The sequence below is a fragment of the Camelus ferus genome, chromosome 19 (genome assembly GCF_009834535.1).
Source record: "Camelus ferus isolate YT-003-E chromosome 19, BCGSAC_Cfer_1.0, whole genome shotgun sequence".
Lineage (NCBI taxonomy): Eukaryota > Metazoa > Chordata > Mammalia > Artiodactyla > Camelidae > Camelus > Camelus ferus.
This window is the reverse complement of record NC_045714.1, coordinates 15,612,899-15,636,706: the sequence shown is the minus strand read 5'-3', so window position 1 is coordinate 15,636,706 and position 23,808 is coordinate 15,612,899. Positions and strand designations below refer to the sequence as shown.

The window sequence follows — 23,808 nt, the reverse complement described above, 5'->3', positions numbered from 1 at the left end:
GGCTGCACCGAGGCTGAAGTGGATGAGGCAGGGCTGAGGAGAAGGGGTGGCGTCAGTGGGAAGGGGTCTTATTACCGTTTATAAGGACTGAGGTTCTGCTGAGTGAGACCACGAGGGACCGGGCAGCTCTGTGCTGTGGGGTGAACATGACTTCAGTAAAAAGAGTCGTTCCAGGTACTGGGTAGACTGTGACAGGAAGACGGTGCAGACATGCAGGAGGAAGATGGTGGCGGCTTCGAGCAGAGCATCCCCAGTGGAGGTGGTTGGACTTCGTGTGGAAGGCAGTGCCCGCTGGCTTCACTGGGCGGACTGGGTGACAAGAGTGTGGGGAAGGTTCTGTCCTTGGACAGAGGGAAGGAGGGGGACCATCACTTGTTGGCGAGGGGAGAGTTAGGGAGAGAGGGCTGGAGGACAGGAGAGGCAGGACTTCAGCTGTGGACGCATCACATTGGATGCACCGGCTAGGTGTCCATGAAGAGATGCCAGGAGACAGCTGGGGATTCCACCAAGTCAGGGGACGCACAGCCTTCACTCACTGTGGTCACAGCACTGTCCCCGGGTTGCTGGCTCCCAGCCACACTGCGTGGTGCAGCCACATCACTTGTGTTCATCCCAGGGTACAGCCTGGTGTCTCCCTGCAGACAACGGTCTTCCACAGAAGCAGTACCCCTGGGCTAGGCCTACTCGCCACATTGTCCTGAACCAAAGCTGCCAATAAATGGAATGCATTGCACTCTGATCCGCTTTGTGAGAAAAGCGAGCCGGCGGCTCCTTTCAAGGAGAAGGACGTGTCCACAGATGGTGCTGCGTGGGTTTGGTGTGGTCGGTTCTCTTGCTTTGGCTTTTGATGATGATCAGAGTCTCATTACTGTAAACTAATTGGAGGCATTGCAGGTGCTGGGGTTTGATTATAAAATGAAAGAATTTAAGTACTTTTAATTACAGATATTAATTGAAACTTTACTGGGCTAACAGTCATGACCCATAGGCCTCTTACGATTACGACCAGGTATGAGTAATGGTACTAGGAGATTAAATCTGCCTGGACTATTGCTGGATTCCACTTTCACTGCAGTAAGTGGGTGTTTAAAAGTTTTTTTTTCCCTCTGGAGAATGCACACAATTGCCTCGTAATGTACTTTGAATGTGAGGATGGTTTGGACTGCTGCTCACAAACTGGGAATAATTGGCTTTGTTTGTGGTTATTTGACAAAGAATCTCTGCCTCCCCCATCTTTAAAGATTTCCTGATTTATGCTGGTTGACTTAATTGGCAGCATTAACTTACTGCAAAAAAAAAAACCAAAAAAAAAAAAAAAAAAACCAGGAACGGTGATGTTTTTTAATGTGGAAAAAGTATTGCGGAAATTGTCAGGACAGCATTTCTTTAAGGATACTTGGAGTATGAATTCCAAAGCAGAGGACTCTCGAGGCGCTGGTTCCCCTTGTCTGGAACTGTGAGAAACCCCCACACAACAAGCAAACAGCAGGGAGAGAGGCCAGACTGTCCCACGAGCCCTTGTGGTATGTGCCCGGAACCAGGGATCTGAGCTCTGCTCCCGTCTCTGCGACTAATGAATTACTTTTCTGTTACAATGAAATAATTTCCTAGTTCTCTTAGTTTCCTTATATTTAAATGGTTTAAAAATCTATGGTTGCCATAATTGGAGACTCAAAGCAGGAAGTGAACCTTTCAGGCCTCATTTTGGTAATACTAGAGATACTTCTGAACTAAAATTCTGCACAAATTTTTTGCTAACTCATGAAAATGGAGAGTCGAGGGAAGAGGGAAGGTGAGCAGGGGAGGGAACATGTCTTTATACTGTTGTCAAGTAGAGCAGAGGAAGCAAGGAACATCAGATTTGATTTGATTAATAATTCAAATTATTAACAAATAACATGCATGTGACTTGCATTGCATCTGAATTGTATTTAACTTCAATTATTGTCCAGAGGCTTCGGTTCCGTCTGCTTGCCTCTCCTTGGCTGGGGTTTTGTTGGAAGCATGCGAGAGGGAAAACAGGATTTGTTTAGTCCTGCCGATGGTTGTACCTGGTATCTGTGCCTGTTACACTCACGGGGTGAGGTGATGGTGCGCAGAGCAGCAACGCCTCGGAATGTCTCCATCAGCCCTCCCTTCGTCTGCCTCTGTGAGTCTCCCTCCTGCCCTGGTTCCCAGCCACATAGTTCTACTTGGGCCATATGTGAAGCTCCAGGCCCCCAGCTTCCAAGCCCACGTCTCTGTCTGGTCACTCGCGTCCCTGTCTGGACCCCACTGGAGTCCATCCCGAACGTGCACCTTGCTCAGTCCCATCTGGGTCTCTGTTTCTGTAACTCACATCAGGAAGGTAGACTTGCTCCCCGAGCGCCGGTCCCTGCGTCTGGACCCTGGTACCTGCTGCTTGCTTTCCTGGGGCGCAGTCCTTTACGTGCACCTGGCTGTCCCCGCACCTCATTACCTCCTGCCCCGGCCCAGCTGCCCGCTTCCCAGCAGGGTGTGTCCCCTCTGCTGGTGCTTGTCCCAGGCCCCTCATACCCCTGCTCTCCACCAGTCCCGCCCCAGCTCCTGGTTCTGAGCCCCCAAGACTGACTCGGGGCAGCCAGGCTCTGGAATGCCTGCCGCAGGGAACTCTTCATTAAAGGGTTTCTCCCTTGCACAAAGTTCCCTGCAGAGAAGATTCCCTTTTTCCGTTCTCCTATGTCTCATGTGGGAGCTGAGCACAGAGGTCTTAGGCAATTGGTGCATTTACAAATGCGGGGCACAGGGACTGAGATCTTGGGAACAGAAATCAAGAAAACTCACCGTACATTAAACTTTTCCCCTAAGAAACCCCTCAGGGTTTGCAAACATGGCCAGCTAACTTTAAACAATGGTGCATTCTCATCAGAAACTGAATTATTCCAGAAGGGCACGATTTGCTGTGACAAGGGTACACTGCTCATGGCTTTGGTGGAATGCAGATGACAAGAGAAAACTAGTTAATAGTTCTGTAGCTACTAACGAAGTTAGTGCCCTCTCCCCCAGTGGAAAAAAAAAGAAGCAGAACATGAACTTGATGGCCCCCAAATTAGGAGATGGTTACTCGAACTCCAACACAGCAGTTACGGTCCGCTCACCTGAATTAACTCTTTGATGTTAGATGGACCACTTTTTGTAGTTTGAGGGGGTGTGTGTGCACAGACCACATCTGAGAGGGGCCTATTTTGCAGTAAATATGGGGGACATTGTGCAGTTGAGAACCTGCGGAACTCTTTTTGAGTGACATGTGGATGTATTTCAAATGAAGAACTATTTGTTCCCAAGACTAGTGGGTTAAAAAAAAAATCTAAATAGAATCCAACAGAAATACTCGATTTCACTTCTATCCCAGGCAAAATGATGAGAAAAATTCTTCATGGAAAAGATCCATAAATGCAGAGATGATGTATTTAAATGAACTCATTAGGAAGCTTTTCACTGCTCCCTGCTGTCGGGTTCTAAAGGAAACACGGTCAATTTGTTGTAACAACTGACTCAGCATGAATCAGTTGAACAGACTGGTTTGAAAAAAAGAGAATTTTCTGCCTCTATTCCCACTGCTTTCCAGCCATTGGCGCTGATGCTCACTTCATATTCGTGAGCCGTGGTTTGTCAGCCCCAGGAAGCAACTCCGGCAAAGCGTATGTCAGTGGCTGGAGGGTGTGGGGCGCCGTGTGTGATCTGTAAGACGCCACAGTCACAAGGAAGTACTGGCAACACTTTGCCCGGGCTGTCTGTTTCACCTTCTTGCTGAATTTCATAATTTTGAATTGACTTTTTTATATTTCCGTAATTTAGGTAAAACACTCTTCATTAATAAAAGCACGGCCTTCTAACAAAATGAATGAATGGCTTATTTTTTGCAGTGTAATCCCGACTTGAGATGTTATTTTTGTTTTGCTGTATGACATGAAGAAATGAGGAGTAATAACGGTCGTAGGTAACAGAGCAGCGGTCACCAGGGGCAAGGCACTGTTTTCTCACTTCCACATATGATTTTACTTAGACGTGAGCTGGAGTGGGGTAGGTATAGTGCTGTTATAATCCCCATTTCACAGATGAAGAAACTGAGTCACTGTCTCAGGCCACGTTTGGTGACAGATGGAGCCATGATGGGAAACCCTGCAGCCTGACCCCCTCCCCCCTCTTAACCTCTCTGCACAGCAGGCACAAGCCCCGCGGTGACGGGGGAACAACGCATAGACCTGACTGTGGCTGCAGTGGTGTCAGTGCGTAGTGATCCCTGCTAACTGCACACTCCCGGCTCTGCTGGCCTGGGGACCACAGGCCTGTCCACGCTCAGCTTGGTCTCTCTGTCTTGGGGAGAAAGTTCCAGCACATGAAGGGGGCGGTGCGCTCACTTTGAGTGAGCCTGCGCCTCAGACAGACACCCGTCGGGCTCATCCTGGGGCCCCACACACCCAGCCCTGCCTCTCATCTCTGTGCTGTCAGACACCTTTGGGTTTTAGCCACACTTACCACCACCTTCAGCACCCCGTCTTCAAATTATGCACACAGTCTTCACAGGACTTGAGTCCACTGGGTGTGCACCCTGAGTTCCCCTGTCTGCTCCAGCCTGGGGTCCCCTATATAAAGCACCAGGCTGGTGCTCCCGTATGCCCACCTGGTCCTGTAGCCCCTCCTCACCCCCCGTCAGCAGCCCTGGGTCAGGACAGCAGATTCGCTGCGGGGGACAGCGGGCCCAGCTGGGACCTGGGATCCTGGGAGGCCTTTGCCCGCAGGTCCTTGGAGACACCAGCTCAGGCTCCCGAGAGCTAATTGTACAGGAAAGGAAACAGCATGTTAACCGCTGACAGGCTTAAACCACTTCTCCTTCTTAAACAGGTGGATTGAGCAAACCTGGAGTTATCTTACAGTGACAGCACTGCGCACATGCAGGAGAGGACGACCCTGAGCCCAGCCTCTGCAGCCTTGCAGGACTCTGAGGGTAGAAATGTCATCACTGGAGCAAGTATGGGGCGCCTTCCTGTAGGCAGTGCCCTGGGTCCCAGCAGCCCTCCTTGGCTGCTGGCCCGGCTCCGTCGCCCCCTCATCAAATGGTCCCAGAGCAACGCTCTACCCTCCCCGCACCACCAGGCATTCAATGTGGCCCAGGGATACTGCCCACAGTGGGGCATTTCTGTGAAGGCAGGTCCAGGCCAAAGAGGGGGTGTGGACCTGCATCCCCCTGGGTCAGCAGTGGGTCTGTGTTATTGCAGAGATAATCTAAGAAAATGGAGAATCTCTTTATATGCATTTTCCCTCTTGTCCTCCTGACTGGCTGGCATTTGGGCCCCGTGAATACCCCCATCAGGAGGAACGCAGGATGGCATCAGAGAAGGCCGCCTGGCAGCCGAAATCATGATCAAATCATCCCCTCAGAACTAGGGCCTCCCTGAAGTTGAGCCTTGAGGGGGCCTGGTGCCCTGGGGGTGGAGCTGGGCTGAAAGGCTTCAAAAGGGGGCCCCAAACCAAAGAGCTTGCATAAGACCCAGGAAGGGCAGCATGGCCCGGGAGAACACATCCACCCTCCTGGGGAGGGTTCCTGAGGCTTACAGGCAGCACCCTGATCCTGATCCAAATGCCCTGGGGGGATATGCCTAAATGCTCCAGCCCCTCGTGAGGGCGAGACCCTCTAGCAGAATGAAATGCCCTCCCAGACCAAGCCTCTGCCCTCCAAGCTGCAGCATGCCCACGGGGGCCTCGGCCCCACCCAGAAGTCCCTGAAGACATTCTGCAAAATGAGGGTGGACGTTTGGGCTGATAGGAGGCCTGGGAGAGCCCGGATGGCTGGCGCAATGGCAGTGAAACTCCGTGCAGGGGCCGGGCTCCAATTTAAAGCAGTAGCCACTAACGAGGCATCTGAAGGCAGGTATAAAGCCCACAGCCACCTTCTTGAATGCCAGTTACCCCAACCTCCTCAGCCCATATGTAACACTCCATCCCGTCAGTACAAAAACCCAAGACCAGAGACGACTGTTCTATACAGGATCTGAGGGCTGTTAGCCAAACTGTAAAGGATACACACCCGGTGGCGCCAAATCCTACTTTGCTTACAGCTTTGTCTGGAGACTAGGGCTGGTTTAAAATTCTGGGCTTAAAAGATGCCTTTTACTGCGTGCCCCTAAGTCCTGAGCCCCTAGGTCCCCTTGGTGGGGGACGGTCCTGAGACTGATGTGAAACAACCACATTGCTGGCTGGGACCCCCAGAGGATTTGAGTACGCCCCCCTCCACCTTCGGGGAAGCCCTAGGCAAGGACTGAGGGGGTCTCACTTCCTCCAGGATGTGGGTGACACACACTGAGGGCAGGACTGAGGAGGCTCGAGACCAAACTGCAATCACAGCAAGTCTCCGAGGGGAAAGCACGGATTCCTCAACCAGCTGCAGGAATTTAGGGTTCGAGTTATCAAAGGGCAAAGACACTTCCTGCAGGACCGAAGGGAAGCATTAGTGAGGGTGGCCGCACACCCCGCCAGAGGCAAGGAAGAGGATTCTCAGGAAAAACTGGGTTTTGTCCCATTTGGAGTCCTGACTTTGCACTCACAGCCAAACCCCTAAATGAGGCTCTCTAAGGGAAAACCAATGAGCCACCAAGCTGGACTCCGGGATGCTGTAAGGCCTTCCACACCATCAGGGAGGAACTTACAACAGCCCAGCGCTTGGTCTCCCAGACATTTTGTGCATGAAAGACGGCATGAGTCTTGGAGGCTAACTCAGAACTTAGGTTCCTCCAGAAGACCAGTAGGTTACTCTTCCAAACAACTGGACTTATAACTCAAGGAAGGTCAGTTTGCTCTGGGCTGTGGCCACAACCTGTGGCCTTTTAGAAAACGCTGAAAAATGGACCCTGGGCCACCTACACGGCGCTCACTGCAGTTTGTGTGCAACCTTTCCTGGAACAAAAGGGCGGATATTGGCTGATGGGGGTGGGGGTGGTGCTGGGCAGATCCTCACTAGTTGACAATCTGGATTCAACGCCGAAGGCGGCGTCCCCTCTAAACTGAGCCACCTTGCCCCCCAGCATGACAGGAGACCCTGTTCACGACTGTATCCAAGTAACTGAAGAGGACCTGACCTGACTGATCAGACTTTAGGAAACCCGGATGTGAAAATGTCTGTGGGTGGAAGCAGCTTCCTGGACCGGGCCGTGCAGGAGTTACTCATTTGGGGGTCTGAGAAGCAGACGCCCTCCTCCAGGGGCGCCTGCCCAGAGGGCAGGGCTCACAGCCCTCCCAGAGCCCTGCACCTTGGAGCTGAGGGAAAGGAACCACAGACACTGACTCCAAGTTTCCCTTGTCTGTCACAGGTGCACACGGGCCACGTGGAAAGAGAGAGGTCTACTGACGTCAGGAAGAAAAGAATTAAGCAGTCAGAGGAGATGCTGGCTTATCAGACAGTCATGATGTGGGAGAAGGACCCTAGCATGCTGCCCGGCCACCCAGACTGAGAGTTTCGTAAGTAAAGGACATAACTTGGCTGTCAGGTGGCAAAAAGCGTGGCCAGAACAGAAGACCCTAGCACTCATTTCGAGTGTGGACCTGCCGTCCTTGTTTCTGCCTCGGATTTGAACATGGATCTCAAGAGCAGACAGATGGAGGTTCACGCTGACGCTCGAGACTCAGGTGGTGATCAGCGCTCAGCGGCCACGAGGCTGGACGGCTGAGGGTCGGGGAGCGTGGGCTGGGAGGAGCTGTCACTCACCTCCACTGAGGGGCCTGTTATGGGGGGGATGCAGCCTACCACCCGTTACACACGTTTTGCTGCCAGTTCACAAAGGCACGGGACCACTGGGAAGGGAAGACAAAGTTGCCTGGTTTGAGCCAAAGACAACCCTAAGGCCGGGCCACCTCCAGCCACAAAAGGGGTGCAGACCCGAGGTACAGAGCCAGGCGATGGTGGGTAAACAGACTTGACTGTGGGCCCAGAGCTGTGGGACTCCGTAGACACCGGCTGGTGCTTGTGGTCACCTTCACAGGGTGGGGCGAAGCTTTTCCAGGAGGAGGCCCCCCGGGAACAAAGGCCTTACTAGACGTCTCCCGGCGAGCTGGGCTGCCTCTCTCAATTCTAAGTGACAACCTCGTGACTTTCATAGCCAAGTGGACTAAGGCGATGTCTGGGGCCCTGGGGATATGACAGAAGTTCATGCTGCCCAGAGACCTCAGTCTCCGGGAGAGACGGAAATGAGTCAAACCTTAGAAAGACAGTCTCCAAAATATGCCAAGAAACCAACATAACTTGGAATAAGGTCTTACCAGCTGCCCTGCTGAGGGTCAGAGTGGCCCCCGAAGCAAGCTCCAGTTAAGCCCTTCTGAGATGTCACGTGGGAGGGCTTTCCCTGAGCCTGAGGCTGTACCGCACCTGGGTGTTACTTACCTGCTGTACATAAATAGCCTTGTAGTCCACTACTGTTTCCCACCGATGTCCCCTGCACTGTGGAAGCCCGGGGATCGGGTCCTCCTCAAATGTGGAAAAACAATACCCCGAGGACCAATGCACCCAACGTGGAGCAGGCCCCATGAATTCCTTCCAGTTACACACTCTGCAGTAAAGCTAGAAGGGGTCATACCCTGGGGACACCACTCCCAGGGACATTCCACCTGGCCAGGATGAGAAGGCGGAGACATCTCGGAGCAGATTGCTTCCACCCAGGAGTCCAAACCAGACCCACATAAATCCAAATTCAATCACTGAAAGGTTAAAAATGACATGCTTTCAAGGATTCCCAAAGGAATAAGGTCTGTTTTTGAAGGACTGTTAAAATTAGGAGGCACTGTTCTGTGCATCTTAGGGTTAACCCTTTCACCCGTCACATTTCATGCTTAATGTCTGTCCCATATATTTAAAAAGGCCTCCTCCACTCACTTGATGATTGCCCGAGACTTCAGAGTTCAAGGTGGGACTCGTGAATATCTGCAAATACATGCAAAACGATTTCATTCCTCTTATAAAAATCCTTGCTCCTGATCAGCAGGAAGCAGCCAGCTGTGGGTGCCCTGCTTCCTCAGGACTGAGGAAGGTACAAAGAAAAAGCAGGTAGAACTCTGACCAGCTCAAGCTGGTTTTCCTCCTCAAACAGGTAGATTGAGCAAACCTGGAATTATTTTACAGCGACAGCCCTGTGCACGTGCAGGGATGACCCTGAGCCCAGCCTCTGCGGCTGCGGGACTCTGAGAACAGAAACGTTGCCACTGGAGCCCTTTAAGAAGCAAGAAGTCCTTCAACAAGGAAAACCTGGCTTCCAGCAGCCCCAGGAGCTCATGTGGACTGATCAGCAAGTCAACTTCCAGACTGGATGTTCCGCTAACACTGTAAATTCTGCCCTGAAACCTGGGTTGGGAGACAGATTGGAGCCATGCCTCCCATCTCCCTTATGGTTGACCCTGCAAGCAAGCTCTTTCCTTTCTCAAAAGCTGGTGCCGTGGTGCTGGCTGCTGTGCACTCTGGACAGGGGCTTTTGCTCCCTAACAGACATCTCTGCTCTGACATTCAAGTCAAATCAAAAGTTGACGCCAATCATCTGATCTTGTGAGTGAAAGGTTCTTACCTGACTCAGGGAGGTGGTTGTCCTGTGATGCTGCACTCCAAGTAGACTCGACTGCCTTCGGCCACCTCCTGGCTCCGCAGCTTCTGGGTGAACCTTGGAGCTGCAGGGAGGCTGCGAGCGCTGGGGTGTGGCGGGGGCGAGCGGCCGCAGGGCTGGACCGCATCCCGGGCTCCGGGAGCCTGGCCGCCTCCTCCTCCTGCGCATCTCCTTTGGGGCTCCGGCTGGACGAGGTGCTCTCCAGGGCTGCGGGCTGGGTTTTAGGAGACAGGTACTCGCTGTCTGGGGATGACTCCCCATTGGGGCTCCTGTTCCTCGGCCTAGCGGCTTCTCTGAAAATGGACATCAGCTCCTAGATGAAGCTGGCTGCCTTGTCACGCAGCTGGCTCTGGGGCCCGGCCCGGCCCGGCCCGGCCTGGCCCACGTGCGGGGGCCTGGCCCAGGTGCGGGGCCCTGGGCGTGGCGCTGGGGCCGGGGTTGGGGAGGCTGGGCCCAGTGCTTGCCAGCTCTCCGGAGGCTGTGGATGTAGCTGGGGCTGGCCAGTAGGGGTGAGGCGGCCCCCCTCCTCTGTGGGCCTGGGGGAGGCGACGCGGCCCTCTCTGCTGGTGGAAGGCTGGCCCCGGGTGGGCCTGGGGTCCAGAGGCCTTCCTGGGGTGGCGGGCTCCCTGGATCCGCCCTCCTGATGGGACGGCTTCCTGCACAGGCTTCCCGGGGAGTGGCTGACAACCTGTGGGATCTCCGTTTCCGAGGCGCAGGCTTCGGCCTCAGAGTTGGCGGTAGCTCTCCGGGCCAGGTTGAGGCTCCTGTGGATCTCCTCCTGGCTGGGGAAGGCGGACAGCCTGGGGAAGAAGGCTGCGTCCTGGTCGTCCACCTGCACGTCCGACAGGGAGTCGTAGGAGTCCGGGAATGACATTTCCGACATGCTTGTGGAGGTTCATGCACTCTGCCTGCTTCCCACGGGGGGCTGGGGCTGGAACCAGCTCTGGGGACGATAGAGGCACGCCTGACTTAGGAACACGACCAGCACACAGTAAACGTGGTTGGGGTGTGGGGAGCAGCTGCCCCCGATGTGGGCGGGAGTGTGATTAGTGCAGCCGCGTGGAGGGCAGTACGGAGGGTCCTCAAAAAACTAAAGCTAGAACAATCCAGCGATCCCTGGCACATATGCCCAATATCCTGGGCATATATCTGGGGAAAACTCTTAATTCATAAGGATAGATGCACCCCAATGTTCACAGCAGCACTACTTACAACAGTCAAGACATGGACGCAACCTAAAGGTCCATCAACAGATGACTGGATAAAGAAGTTGTGGTGTATTTATACAATGGAATACTACTCAGCCATAAAAAAGAATAAAATAATGCCATTTGCAGCAACATGGATGGACCTAGAAGTTATCATATTAAGTGAAGTAAGCCAGACAAAGACAAATATATGATATCACTTATATGTGGAATCTTAAAAAATGACACACAAATGAACTTATTTACAAAACAAAAACAGACTCACAGACATAAAAACAAACTCATGGTTACCAAAAGGGAAAGGAAGGAGGTGAGGGGTAAATTAAGAGTTTGGAATTTGCAGATTCTAACATATATAAAATAGATAAACAATAAGGTCCTACTGTATAGCACAGGGAACTATATTCAATAACTTATAATCTCCTATAATGAAAAACAGAATATGAAAAATCACTATGCTGTATACCAGAAACTAACATAACATTGTAAATCAACTATATTTCAATTAAAAAATACAAAATTCCTCCCCAACACAGTAGTAATGACTCGGTAGGGAAGGTGTGTGTTATCATGATATTACCATCCTACTAAGTTGGGAGAAACATTAAGGCGAACAAATGTGCTATTTAAATCATTTTCCTCTACTCTGTAAATTGGCAGAAATAGCAAGTATACTTTGTATTTGTCATTTATCATTTTAATTTGATATTTTGCCCCATGAGTGAATATTAAGCATCTCACTGCCCATCATCACCTAACTCAGGAGGGTGATGCCCATGGTTGGAGTTGTGAGTGGATGGGGCTGTCTGCTGCCTGAGCCCCCCTCTCCTGCCCACTGCGTGCCTCATTTCAGCTCTAACTTTGTGGATGTTACGAGAAAAGGAGCTTCTCGGCATTTGAAGTAAATCTGACTCTGCTTATGTCACCTGAACCATGAAGTCCGTTTGGACTCCACTGCCACTTAATTTTAGTTTTCCATGAAATTTTTGGAATCTTATTGTCTCTTCCTTCCCTGGTGTCCAGCCACGTGCATCCACCTTCGTTCTTCAGTGGTAAGTTCAGCAGGGAGTTCATGGTCCCTGGTTCAGCATCAGGCGCTGGAGGTGCAGTTGTGCCCCAGTCCCGGGGTTGGCAGACTTCCCCACCAAGGAGCAGATGGCAGGGGTCCCTATTTGCAGATTGTACTGTCCCCAGTTCCTCTCCTCTGCTCTTGCACCATGAAACCATCCAGAGAGGAGCCCTGAATGATGGTGCGGGGCTGTGTGCACAAAACCTTACTTACAGACACTAAGGCTGAATTTTACATATGTCTTACATCTCAAAATATTGCTCTTCTTTTGAAACTGATTTTTGAAAAAGCTTCCTCCTCTTTAAAAAAAAATCATTTCACTTTTTTTGGTGGGTCTTTTTGGGGGGTCAGATTAGGTTCATTTATTTATTTATTTAATGATAGTACTGGGGATTGAACCCAAGACCTCATGCATGCTAAGCATGTGCTCTACCACTGAGCTCTACGTTCCCCCTCCATCTTTTTAAATTATTTTTTTATTTTATTTTTTTACTGAAGTACAGTTGATTTACAATGTTAGGTGTACAGCAAAGCAATTCAGGTGTACGTATACTTACATACATATTTTTTCTTTTTAGATTCTTTTCCATTATATGTTATTACAAGAAATTGACTATAGTTCCCTGTGCTATCAGTAGGTCCTTGTGTTGTTCATCTATTTTATATACAGTAGTGTGTATCTGCTAATCCCAAACCTCCAATTTATCAGCGTCACCCGCGGCCCTGGCATTTTCAGTTTATGATGGGTCTGCGGGGACGTAACCTCACCATAAGTCTGGGGAGATCTGCAGTGAATCATTTGATCCTGAGAATAACAGATGGGCTAAACATTATTTTCCTTCTTGTTATTTTGATTCCCAAACTACAGCATGGGAAAACATTCCATTGTTTGGCCAAAGTTGAACTGTCAGGACATGGTAGACTTATGGGTGAAGCCTGCATATGGCTGCAAAGTTTCCTTTTCCCATTGGGCATATTGTGGGTATTTATTAGCAGAATTTAGATAAGGAGAGAGCTTTTGCCATAAACTTGTTTATGGAATACTTTGCAGAGACGTTGATGAGCTACTATGGTTTGAAAAAAACTTTTTATGTTAGGAACAGACTGCCAGGTACCAAGGATCACTCAATATTCCAAACCACAAGGGCCAGGTACTTTTGAGAGTCCAGACAGGGGCAGTAACGTTTCACTAGCCATTAAAAATGAACTTATCTACAAAACAGAAACAGACTCGCAGACATAGTAAACAATCTTATGGTTACTGGGGGAAGGGGGTGGGAAGGGATAAACTGGGAGTTCCAGATTTACAGATACACACTACTATATATAAAATAGATAAGCGACAAGTTTTTCTGTAGAGCACAGGGAACCATATTCAATATCTTGTAATAACCTATAATGAAAAAGAATATGAAAAGGAATATATGTATACATACATATAACTGAAACATGATGCTGTACACCAGCTATTGACACAATGTAACTGACTATACGTCGATAAAAAAAATGCATGTATGGTTAGAGATAAATACTGGAGGAAGGTCAGAAGAATGTGCATCACTCAATGAACGCAGATTCCGTCTAAGGTGGCGTTGGGGGCGGGGCAGGTAGGGGGTCTTTCGTTACTTTTTTCACGTTCTTTGGGGAAAAAAGTGGAAATTATGAGTAATTTTAATATTTAATTTAGCATTTTATTCCTGTTTATTTTCATATTTACACAATTACTTAAAAAGTAATAAAAGCTGTTGATAGAAAGATGTTTTTGGATCTGTCTCCTATATAAAGGAAATAAAGGCAAAAGTAAACAAATAGGACCTAATTAAACTTAAAAGCTTTTGCACAGCAAAGGAAGCAATTGACAAAATGAAAAGACAACCAATTGAATGTAAGGAGTTAATATCCTCCATATATAAACAGCTCATACAGCTCAATAACAAAAAAACAAACTACCCGATTAAAAAAATGGGCAGAAGAACTGAACAGACATTTTTCTAAAGAAGACATACAGATGGCCAATAGGCACGTGAAAAGATGCTCAACATTGCTAATCATCAGGGAAATGCTGATCAAAACCACAATGAGATGTCACCTCACACCTGTCAGAATGGCCATCATCAAAAAGACCACAAATAATACATGCTGGTGGGGATGTGGACAAAAGGGAGCCCTCCTACACTGTTGGTGGGAATGTAAATTGGTGCAGTCACTGTGGAAAACAGTATAGAGGTTTAAAAACAGAACTACTATATGATCCAGCAATCCCACTCCTGGACATATATCTAGAGAAAACTCTAACTTGAAAAGACACCTGCACCCCAATGTTCATAGCAACACTATTTACAATAGTCAAGATATGGAAGCAACATAAATATCCTTCAACAGATGACTGATAAAAAAAGATTTGGTTTATATACAAAATGGAATACTACTTAGCCACGAAAAGAATGAAATCCTGCCATTTGCAGCAACATGGCTGGACTTGGAGGGCACTATGCTGAGTGAAATAAATTGGACAGAGGAAGGCAAATATTGTATGCTATCACTTATACGTGGAATCTAAAAAATATAACAAACTAGTGAATATAACAAAAAAGAAGCAGACTCACAGATACGGAGAACAAAGTAGAGATTACCAGTGTGGAGGTAATAAGAAGCCGGGGAGTGGGATGTACAAAACATTGGTAGTAAGATCCCCTCAGGGATGAGTGGTACAACACAGGGGATAGAGTCAACAGTTTGTAATAACTGTAAATGGAGTATAATCTTTAAAAATTATATAAAAAATTAAAATAAAAAAATTTTAAAGTTATAAAAACTGTTGATACAAAGATTCAGATATTAAAAATATTTTAAAATAAACATAAACTATGAATATTAAACTTGGAAAAGCTTTCAAACTATTTTTTTCTTGTTCTGGAATCACACGCACTCCTGGACTAAATTTCTTCTTTCTGTTGAAATAACTTTTTATGTCAGCAAACCGAACCGTAGATGATTTTGTGTCCCTGTAAGTGGCATCCTGGACCAGAAACACGTACATCCACTGAGATGTGCAGCGCCAGTGCCTGCCGGCCTCCCTACTTACTCCTCGCTGGTCCCACCCCAAGTTTTGACTCTGTGGCCCCCACCAATCATAGTTTTTATTTTCTCTTCCTCGTCCTTTATCCTGTAAAAGCTTCCTGCCTTCCACCTCATTATGCAGTTCTTCAAAAAGAGATTGTACACTTCATATAGGGTTAAATAACATGTGTTTGTGTCACCTAAATTGTCTTCTTTAATCATCACTTTTTAATCCTTCCTCCCTCCCTGCCTCCCTCCTTTTCCTTCCTTCCTGCCTCCCTCCTTTTCCTTCCTTCCTTCCTTTCCCTTCTCTCTTTCTCTCTCTTTTTTGTAATGTTATTTTCACCAAGGGCCTCATATGACAAAAGTCCGATAAGATAAATTTGTTAAACCCTGTTTGAGGCAAAAAATGCACAATCAGTTTATAATCTATTTCTCAGTAGAGACATGTGGATTCCTTTCTTTCCGAATCTTTAAGTAAATCGTCATTACAGGAAGGCACAGAATATTTATTCCATAGTTTTAAATACTCCCCAAGCTACTATATATAAATAAACAACAGGGTGCTCTGTGCAGCACAGGGAACTATATGCAATACCTTCTAGTAACCTAGAATGAAAAAGAATAGGAAAAGAAATATATCTATATGTGTTTGTGTACAACTGAATCACTATGCTGTACACCAGCAATTAACACAACATTATAAAATGACTGTACTTCAATTAAAAATAAACAAATAAATAAGTAAATACTCCCAGACAGTATATTTTATCTCAACTTCAGCGGCATAACAGCTAGCTCCTCTACTCCCCGCAGTGGCTGTGTGAGCACTCACAGAGAGAGGGTCTGGGGTCATCTCTGGCGCCCTCTTCTGGAGCATCTTGACCCACAGTATTGAATCACTCGTGTCCTCTGCCCTTCTCCTTCCTCTGGCGTTCACATCTCTCGCCTGAATTCAAAGCCTATTCAGCAAATGTGTGTCTGTATTCCCTCATATGCTTTAACAAACAAAACTTAGAGTCAGCTGCTCTGCTCAGCCTCTGTTTTCCATGCTGGAATTTACCCAGGGCACAGCTGTTGCCTCCGGATGCCTGAGCGACCAAGCGCAGGCTCTTGTCGGGGCCTGGAGACTGCAGGTGGCTTCTCTTTAAGAACGTGTCAGACTTACTTTGAAACCTGACTGACATCACCCTCTGCAATTTTTTTCTGAAAATGAGGTAAGGAAATTAAAGTGACTGTAATAGTCCAGTGTGCCCCAGGTCCTGCTCTATGGGAAATCAGAGTGACTGTAACTGTCCAGTGTGCCCAGGTCCCTGCTCTATGGGAAATCAGAGTGACTGTAACTGTCCAGTGTGCCCAGGTCCCTGCTCTATGGGAAATCAGAGTGACTGTAACTGTCCAGTGTGCCCAGGTCCCTGCTCTATGGGAAATCAGAGTGACTGTAACTGTCCAGTGTGCCCAGGTCCCTGCTCTATGGGAAATCAGAGTGACTGTAACTGTCCAGTGTGCCCAGGTCCCTGCTCTATGGGAAATCAGAGTGACTGTAACTGTCCAGTGTGCCCAGGTCCCTGCTCTATGGGAAATCAGAGTGACTGTAACTGTCCAGTGTGCCCAGGTCCCTGCTCTATGGGAAATCAGAGTGACTGTAACTGTCCAGTGTGCCCAGGTCCCTGCTCTATGGGAAATCAGAGTGACTGTAACTGTCCAGTGTGCCCCAGGTCCCTGCTCTATGGGAAATCAGAGTGACTGTAACTGTCCAGTGTGCCCAGGTCCCTGCTCTATGGGAAATCAGAGTGACTGTAACTGTCCAGTGTGCCCCAGGTCCCTGCTCTATGGGAAATCAGAGTGACTGTAACTGTCCAGTGTGCCCAGGTCCCTGCTCTATGGGAAATCAGAGTGACTGTAACTGTCCAGTGTGCCCCAGGTCCCTGCTCTATGGGAAATCAGAGTGACTGTAACTGTCCAGTGTGCCCCAGGTCCCTGCTCTATGGGAAAATCTGCTGTGATCTCAGTTTTCACTTTAAGCAACAAACAGAAGCCCAGACGGAGAACTGATATGGGGCCCTCAGATGAGACCCTCACCCGTCCTGGATGCCAGGACACGGAGACTAACTTGTACTCGAGGCACGAAGACATATTTACTCCCGGAGCACTTGTGGTCTTGATAAATCTCTTAGGCCTTGTCCACTCTTAACAATAATTTGCCAAATAGACCCTGATTTTAAACATCTGGATCACTAAGGCTCAAAAATTCTTTCTTTGAGGAAAAAGTAGATTGGCTCTTCTGTTTATCCTGTGATGAGGATTTAATTTCTGCACATTCACGACGCAGTGGGACTTGGTTAGTGTTGAATCGTCAGGTGGCGGGCTCCGGATGAGGCCACATTATTCATACTAGAAGGCAATCAGTATTTTTAGTAAATGTTTAAAGTGTAACATGAGCCTGACATCATTCTGTATCAGCCTCATCTATTGGACTCAAGACAATTTCATGTGTAACTTACAGCGTCGTGATACAAAATGATACTGTAGTGTTTCAGTTTGATTGGGCTGTAGTTTCCCTTAATGAGTTTATCTTTTAAAATATATGCAAACTTTATGCATAGATATGATTTAAAATGTCTCCTGTTACTCTCTCAATTGATTAAAAAAGTTCTTTGAAAGTGTAATTAACTGAAAAATGTTACTAAAACCCAAAGTGTATCATTTTAAACCATCAGTGTTTAGCTTAAGTACAGGCAGGGTTCAGATTAACTGCTTATTTTCTATAAAACAAAACATATACACAATCATGACAAATGTTGGCTCCGTCAGTACATTTAATCCTTTTGGAATTAATAGCACCAGCTTAGTTTAAGGTTATAATAGATAATGCAGCTCTGACCGCAGAGGTAGAAGTAAAGCCTGCGGATAAAACCTCTGTGTTCTGGTTTTGGACAGACCACAGAGCTCCCATTGCTTTCCTCTCCAAATAAGAGAAATATCAAGACCTCTAAATAGTGCTACATCTTCTGGAAAACTACTAGTACATTTTTAGTTTTTTACGAAGAGTTTTAAAAATGTTGCCCTGCCAGCTAGTATATTAAAGACGCACTGCACAGACCTTTCCAATCCTTGGTTAGTCGGAAGACTTCAGAAAGGAGATGGACTTGCGGTGAGCGTTTCTTCTTTTCTGGAGGAGTGGAGGTTGGCCTTCCTTGTCTATTCATGAAACACTGCTCAGTCCGTGGTCACTTTGAGGCGACTGTGGCCTCGGGCTCCCATCTGTCCTCTTGCTCTGCTCAACTATATTTGGAAAGTGAGCTCATGTTTCCGCAAGCCGGCCACGACCAGGGATGCCAGCGGCCCCGGCCTGAGGGCTGGGTTCTTAGAAACTCAAGGCACATAGTGCAGAGGGAATTGTATCTAGGGGTCGCACAGACATGGGGTTCACGTGTGCTCCTCTGCTCTCCCGCCTTGTGCCTGGAGGTCACCACCTGTCTTTTAAACATACTCTCAGTCAGTTAAAAGTGCGGCATGTGATGCCAAGTAGAAAAAGTGAGACTCACGAGGAATGCCCTTCTCACTGTAGTCTTCTGTCCATGCACGTGACTCAGTCACACAGTGGATTAGCCCAAAGTATCCAGTAACTATTTAAAAATTTAGCCACCTGTCAAATCAAGTGGAGAGTCCCACTGGTCTTACTTCAATTTGTTAATTAAACATTATGATATGACTTTGTGTGTATTGAGGACATGTCCACCATGGGGTTAAACAGACAAACACCCAGGGACTGAGTCTCACACACACGGCGACACTGAGATCTTAGCCCAAAGCCCAGCTCACCCCCAGTGCCCAGCCAATGTCTGTGGATGAAATCCTGCTCAGGATGAGTATGAACCTTCTCACGTTGTAACAATCATCTCACGATCGTTTCATTACTTATTCTGTAGCACCTTGGTGTCACATACCCTAATATTTTGAACTTCCAAATAACAAGAAACAGCTCTTCTGTTCCAAGGTCAGAGAGCAGAGCCGCACATAAAGGGCAGAAAATAGTCACACGAAACCTCCTGGTTCAGTTAATTTGGACGTGAAGTACCTAGTTCTCCTTCGCACGGACAACACTTATAATATCGTTATCGATCCAGCTTCTAGTCTGAAGCAGTTTTTTTCTGATGGTGAAACGCAGGAAGGTCTGACCTGGTCCTTTCCTTACAGACAACATAGGTCCTTCTTGAAAACACACTTGAAGGTACACTTGTGGGCTGTTCCAAAGCTAACAGGGAAAAACCCCCTCTGGATGATAAAACACAGGTGTTTCTGTAACCATACAGGTTCCCGTGGACCTTCTGGGAGTAGACCCCTCCCCCATGTCCTCTGCGGCAGCTCCTCCTGAAACATGCAGATCATAGTCTCTCATGCATATTTCCTGAGTTTTTCAGATGCCAAAAACCACCAAAGAAATTAACTACTTGATGGTCGAGAGCATGTGGCCCCCAGCCCTTCTGGTGCCTGGGGGTTGATAGTGTTGACGCCCTGTTACCTGGACATCAGCCAGTCGGAGAACTGTGCACGAGCAGATCATGCACCTGTGACCCCCTCCCTCACCTGGCCTTTAAATAAGCTTTGCTGAAACTCTTCCGGGAGTTCGGGGTTTTCTCGGGTGTGAGCCACCCTGGCCTCCTTGCTTGGCCTGCAATAAACCAAACTCTGCTCCAAACTCCAACGTTTCGGTTTGTTTGTCCTCACGGTGAGGTGGGCACACAAAGTCGCCTTCTGTAACATTCATGTCTTCTCACTAAACCCTGCAAGACAATAGTAAAAACCCAAGAGGATAAAAATTGGGAAAGAAGATGGTAGACGATTCTAGAACTGGACAAAATGGCTGGAACATGGTTAATAGAAAGCTGAGTGGTCCAATTAAACTAGAAAAGGTGAATCCCTGCGGGGGGGGGGGTGCCCACAAGAAGCAGTGGGGTGCCCCAGGGTCACTGAGAGGCTGGGATTGGAGGCACTGGCCCTGCCTGAAACTGACTTTAATTGGCAGCTCCAGGTGCTGCTGGGAGCGGCAGGCGCCGAGACGGCAGCTCCCGACCCAGCGGTTAGACCTGCTGCCCCTTCTCACCTCCTGACCACCCACCACCCCTGGGTGGGAGGTCTGTTCTGGGGAGTGTATGAAGCAGTCTGCAGCACCAGGGGCACGGACGCAGAAGTGGAAAGGGCGAGGCCCGGGAAGAATCTTCTGGGAGTGGGACCGGAGAAGGGAAGAGAGGCTTCCACTGTGTCTGGAGACAGTTCTAGAAAACAGGAATGCTTGACACATCTCGGTGTCGTTGTGAGTGTCTGTTACACTAATCGCTGTAGTTCTGGTGTTTAAGAACATCACAATCTAAAACGAAACAAAGGCCTCTGTTGTGTCCTCAGGCAAAATGACTGTGGAGGACATTATAGGAGCCAAAATGTGTGACCTCTCCGAGATGTCAGCTCAGTGGAGGAAAGAGCTGCTGAGATCAAGTGGGCAAGGGGCCATCAGAGCCACACCCGCGATGAAGGTGGGAACAACGCCTTCCCCCCCACCCCCCGCCTCCCCTCTTTCCCTCCTGGATGCTAACCATGTGACCCAAGCTTCATCTCAATGTTTTAACAGATGTCATTGTTGTATGAACAGTCACTGTGCAGGAACCACCAGGTACTTCCCCCTCCGCACCAGACTGCAGCCAGGCAATAACCTTCACGCACCCCGGCTCCATCTTCCAACCCCACCTGGAGTGTGCGCTGATGACATGCACATGAATGCTGATATTTTTCTCCTACTGAGACATTACCAGGAAGACCCACATTCCTGCAGCTTCTGGGACGAGGAGAGATGGGGTGCAGCCTGGCAGGTGTCCACTGCGCAGAGTAACAGCCGTTGTAACGCGTTGTTGATGAATTAGACTCACCCTTTCTTGTGGCAGTGGAGACATTCCCAGACGAATGAAAATACATTTCCTCTCCTCTTTTCAGGGAGTACAGCCAAGTTGTAATATGTTTAATGTTACTTTGTCACCGGAGAAAAGTCACGCTTTTTTATGGAAATAAAAAGTCAAAAGCTGCATATGTAAGAACTCTCACAGGGACAGTGATTGGCAGGTCTGATTGAAACAATACTGAGTCTCTTTTAAGGAAAAGAATTTGTTTTTCAGATTCTTATATTTGTTAAACGACATGGTTTGCCAGGTGCTCATATTATTCAAGGAAAAGTCACATTTCTTTGTTTTTTCAAACAAAGTTATATCTACCTTTGAGGCGTCTCAGGACCACAAGCCATCTTTTTTTTCTTCTTACAGCTTCATCCTTTCCTTGGTGTTACACCCGGATTCAGGAATCAGGTGCTCCAGGAACTGTGGGTGAGGCTCCCCTCTGCTCCACAGAGTGTGCTCATACCCAGACTCGTGGTGAGATTTGCCCCATGGCTCCACCTCTCTCTCTCAGCTCCTCGGCCTGCGATGCTTAATGCTCAGCGCCCAGGAGTCTACGGTCAGATCCCGCTCTGACAGTGTCCCTGTTCCATTCTGCACGCACATCCTGGTCCATCACAGAGCCCCGCCCCTCTGCCCTTCCAGGCTCTGAGAACCAAGCTCTCTCCTGGGCTGGACCCGCATCTTCCCCAGGAGCACCAGCCCCTGTCTCCCTGCAGATAACCCAAGAGTATTGTTCCAATCATTTCAAAATGATTGAATTTTTTGAATTTAAGCAAAATAAGTCTGACATTTTTTTTTTACAAAGAATAACACAAGTATCAAGCTGACTAAAGAAAGAAAAGTACAAATTGGTGTTTGGAATAATACGAAATCCAGAAAAATTATTAGTAAATAGAAATCAAATGCATGTTAAAAGAAGAATACACCATGGACAATTGGGTTTTGTCCAAGTTAGAAAGGTTGGTTTACTTAAGACCCAAAGATCTAATATTTAATTCTCCATGTCGATAAGTCAAAAGAGAAAAGCTATGTGGTCGTCTCTACAGATTAGTAATGAGTCTTTGGACAAAATTTAACATATACTCTCAGTTAAGATAGACCTCAGTGGGGTGGGAAGAGAAGGGCTCTGCGGAACCTGGCACATGACGCCTAGTACAATGTGCGCACGCACAGCAGCACAGAGGGCGACCAGGTAAAGCCCCGAGGAGCGCTGACAGTAAAACGCATATCTCAGCCTCCTCGGAAGGAAAGGAGGGAATGGAGCAAGGGGACCAATGGGAAGCTGGGGGAGGAACTGACTTTGTAACATAAACAATACTCCATAAAAATGTTCTGCAAATGTTACACAACCTCAATTAAACAGGGCTTAATTTTTTTTTGGTGGCACTAGAAGAACTGATGTGGGTTTGTCTAGAGGAATTAGCACGGTGAAATATCTGGGAAGACTGGGAGTAAAGGGCCAGTGCTGGGGGCAGAGCAGCCCTTCCAGGCAGCGGGAGTGCCCGCCTGCTCAGCAGGGATGAAGGTGGGGACAGGTGAGGGAGTGAAGGGTGTGGCAGGTAGCGTTCCTGGGTGGAGAGAACCTTACACGCCTTCAGTAACGACATCAGCTCCGGGGCCCCGGTCAGTCTAGTAACTCTATCCGGAAGGTCAGATTAAAGGACACTCTCAATTCCTTGTCTTCCTTTTTATAGTTGGAATTTGTATGTGCTGGCATGACACCAACCATCAAAAAAAATGAAGACAAAGTTAACCACAGCGGGGAGGGCACAGCTCAGTGGTAGAGCAGGTGCTCAGCATGCACAAGGTCCTGGGCTTAATAACTGGTGCCTCCATTAAAAATAATAAACAAGTATGTAAGTAAATATACAAACAAATCTAATTACCCCCCCTCAAAAGTTAACCCCACAACGTACCGAAAGTCATTTTAGCCTTTTTGAAATCCTTTCTTGACCTGATGAACCTGTTAGAGAGGTTGTTTAGATAAAAGATAGTGAAAAATCAATTCAGGAAATTCTGAATTCAGTAGGTTTCAATTCAGAGAATTAAAAATAAGCCTCAGTGATTTACACACCTGAAACAAGAGGCCCTCTCCTGCGGGGCAGCCCTGGCCCACTACTTGCTGTCATCCGATCCATTCACAAAAGTGGGCCAGGTTCTGCATTTATAAACCGTCCTCTCCTGGCTGACTTCGAAATGGCAAGTCCTCTGACCCACTCAATCCCTGGTCGGCTCCGAGGACATCCTCTCAGTTACAGGAAGAGCGTTACGTAAGAACACATTCAGTTCCACACTGAAAACCGAAGCGACTGAAAAACAATTTAAGGACTGGCTCAGTAAACTCTTGGGATTCAGAAGTGGCCGTAAGAAGCTGCTTTGTCGGTGTTTCCATCAGCACAGAGAAAAGGAAAACAGGCAGGAAACCACTAGTTTTTACAGTTTGTGACTGAAACGAAACTTAGGAATCTCTGCATGATGGTTTCAATTGAATTGGCTGGATATTTTTTGAAATGCAAAGACTTCACTAAACAGTATGAGGCCATTTGAATTTTTTTCCTCTATTAGAAGGGAGAGGCCAGTCCACCAAGGTAATCTGATATTTAGAAATGGCTTTGAGACGTATGTGGCCTAAATCAAAACTGACAGCCTCTGTTTCTCTTAAAGGCTTCATTTTCTCCTCCTCCTAGAGACACTTGGTGAGGCGACATCACCCTTGCACGTGCACATGTGGACAGTGGCCCCGCAGCCCCAGAGCCCCCCCAGGATGGATGCGGGGACACTCCCAGGAGAGCAGAGATGGGGGAGGAGTGTGATGAAGGGGGAAACCGGCTGTTGGATCAAAGAGGGATTTAGACACTGAAAAAAGGCCACCATGGGAGACCGTGGCTCTGCTGCAGGAACCCTGATGTCTGCCCTGCGACAGCCTC

General features: G+C 48.1%; 1 long non-coding RNA gene across 2 annotated transcripts; it reads right to left on the bottom strand.

Moving 5' to 3' along the window:
• Window positions 1–1,342: 1,342 nt before the first annotated feature.
• Window positions 1,343–23,060, bottom strand: LOC116657884. 2 transcript variants are annotated; one of them, XR_004313044.1, is made up of 4 exons: window positions 22,956–23,060; window positions 22,798–22,844; window positions 18,040–19,723; window positions 1,343–10,542 (listed from the first exon to the last, which is right to left on the bottom strand). It is a non-coding gene; the product is annotated as an uncharacterized LOC116657884 (long non-coding RNA). The 2 variants fall into 2 exon arrangements; XR_004313045.1 differs by lacking the exons at window positions 22,798–22,844; window positions 22,956–23,060 and adding an exon at window positions 20,044–20,330.
• Between the last annotated feature and the right edge of the window lie 748 nt (window positions 23,061–23,808).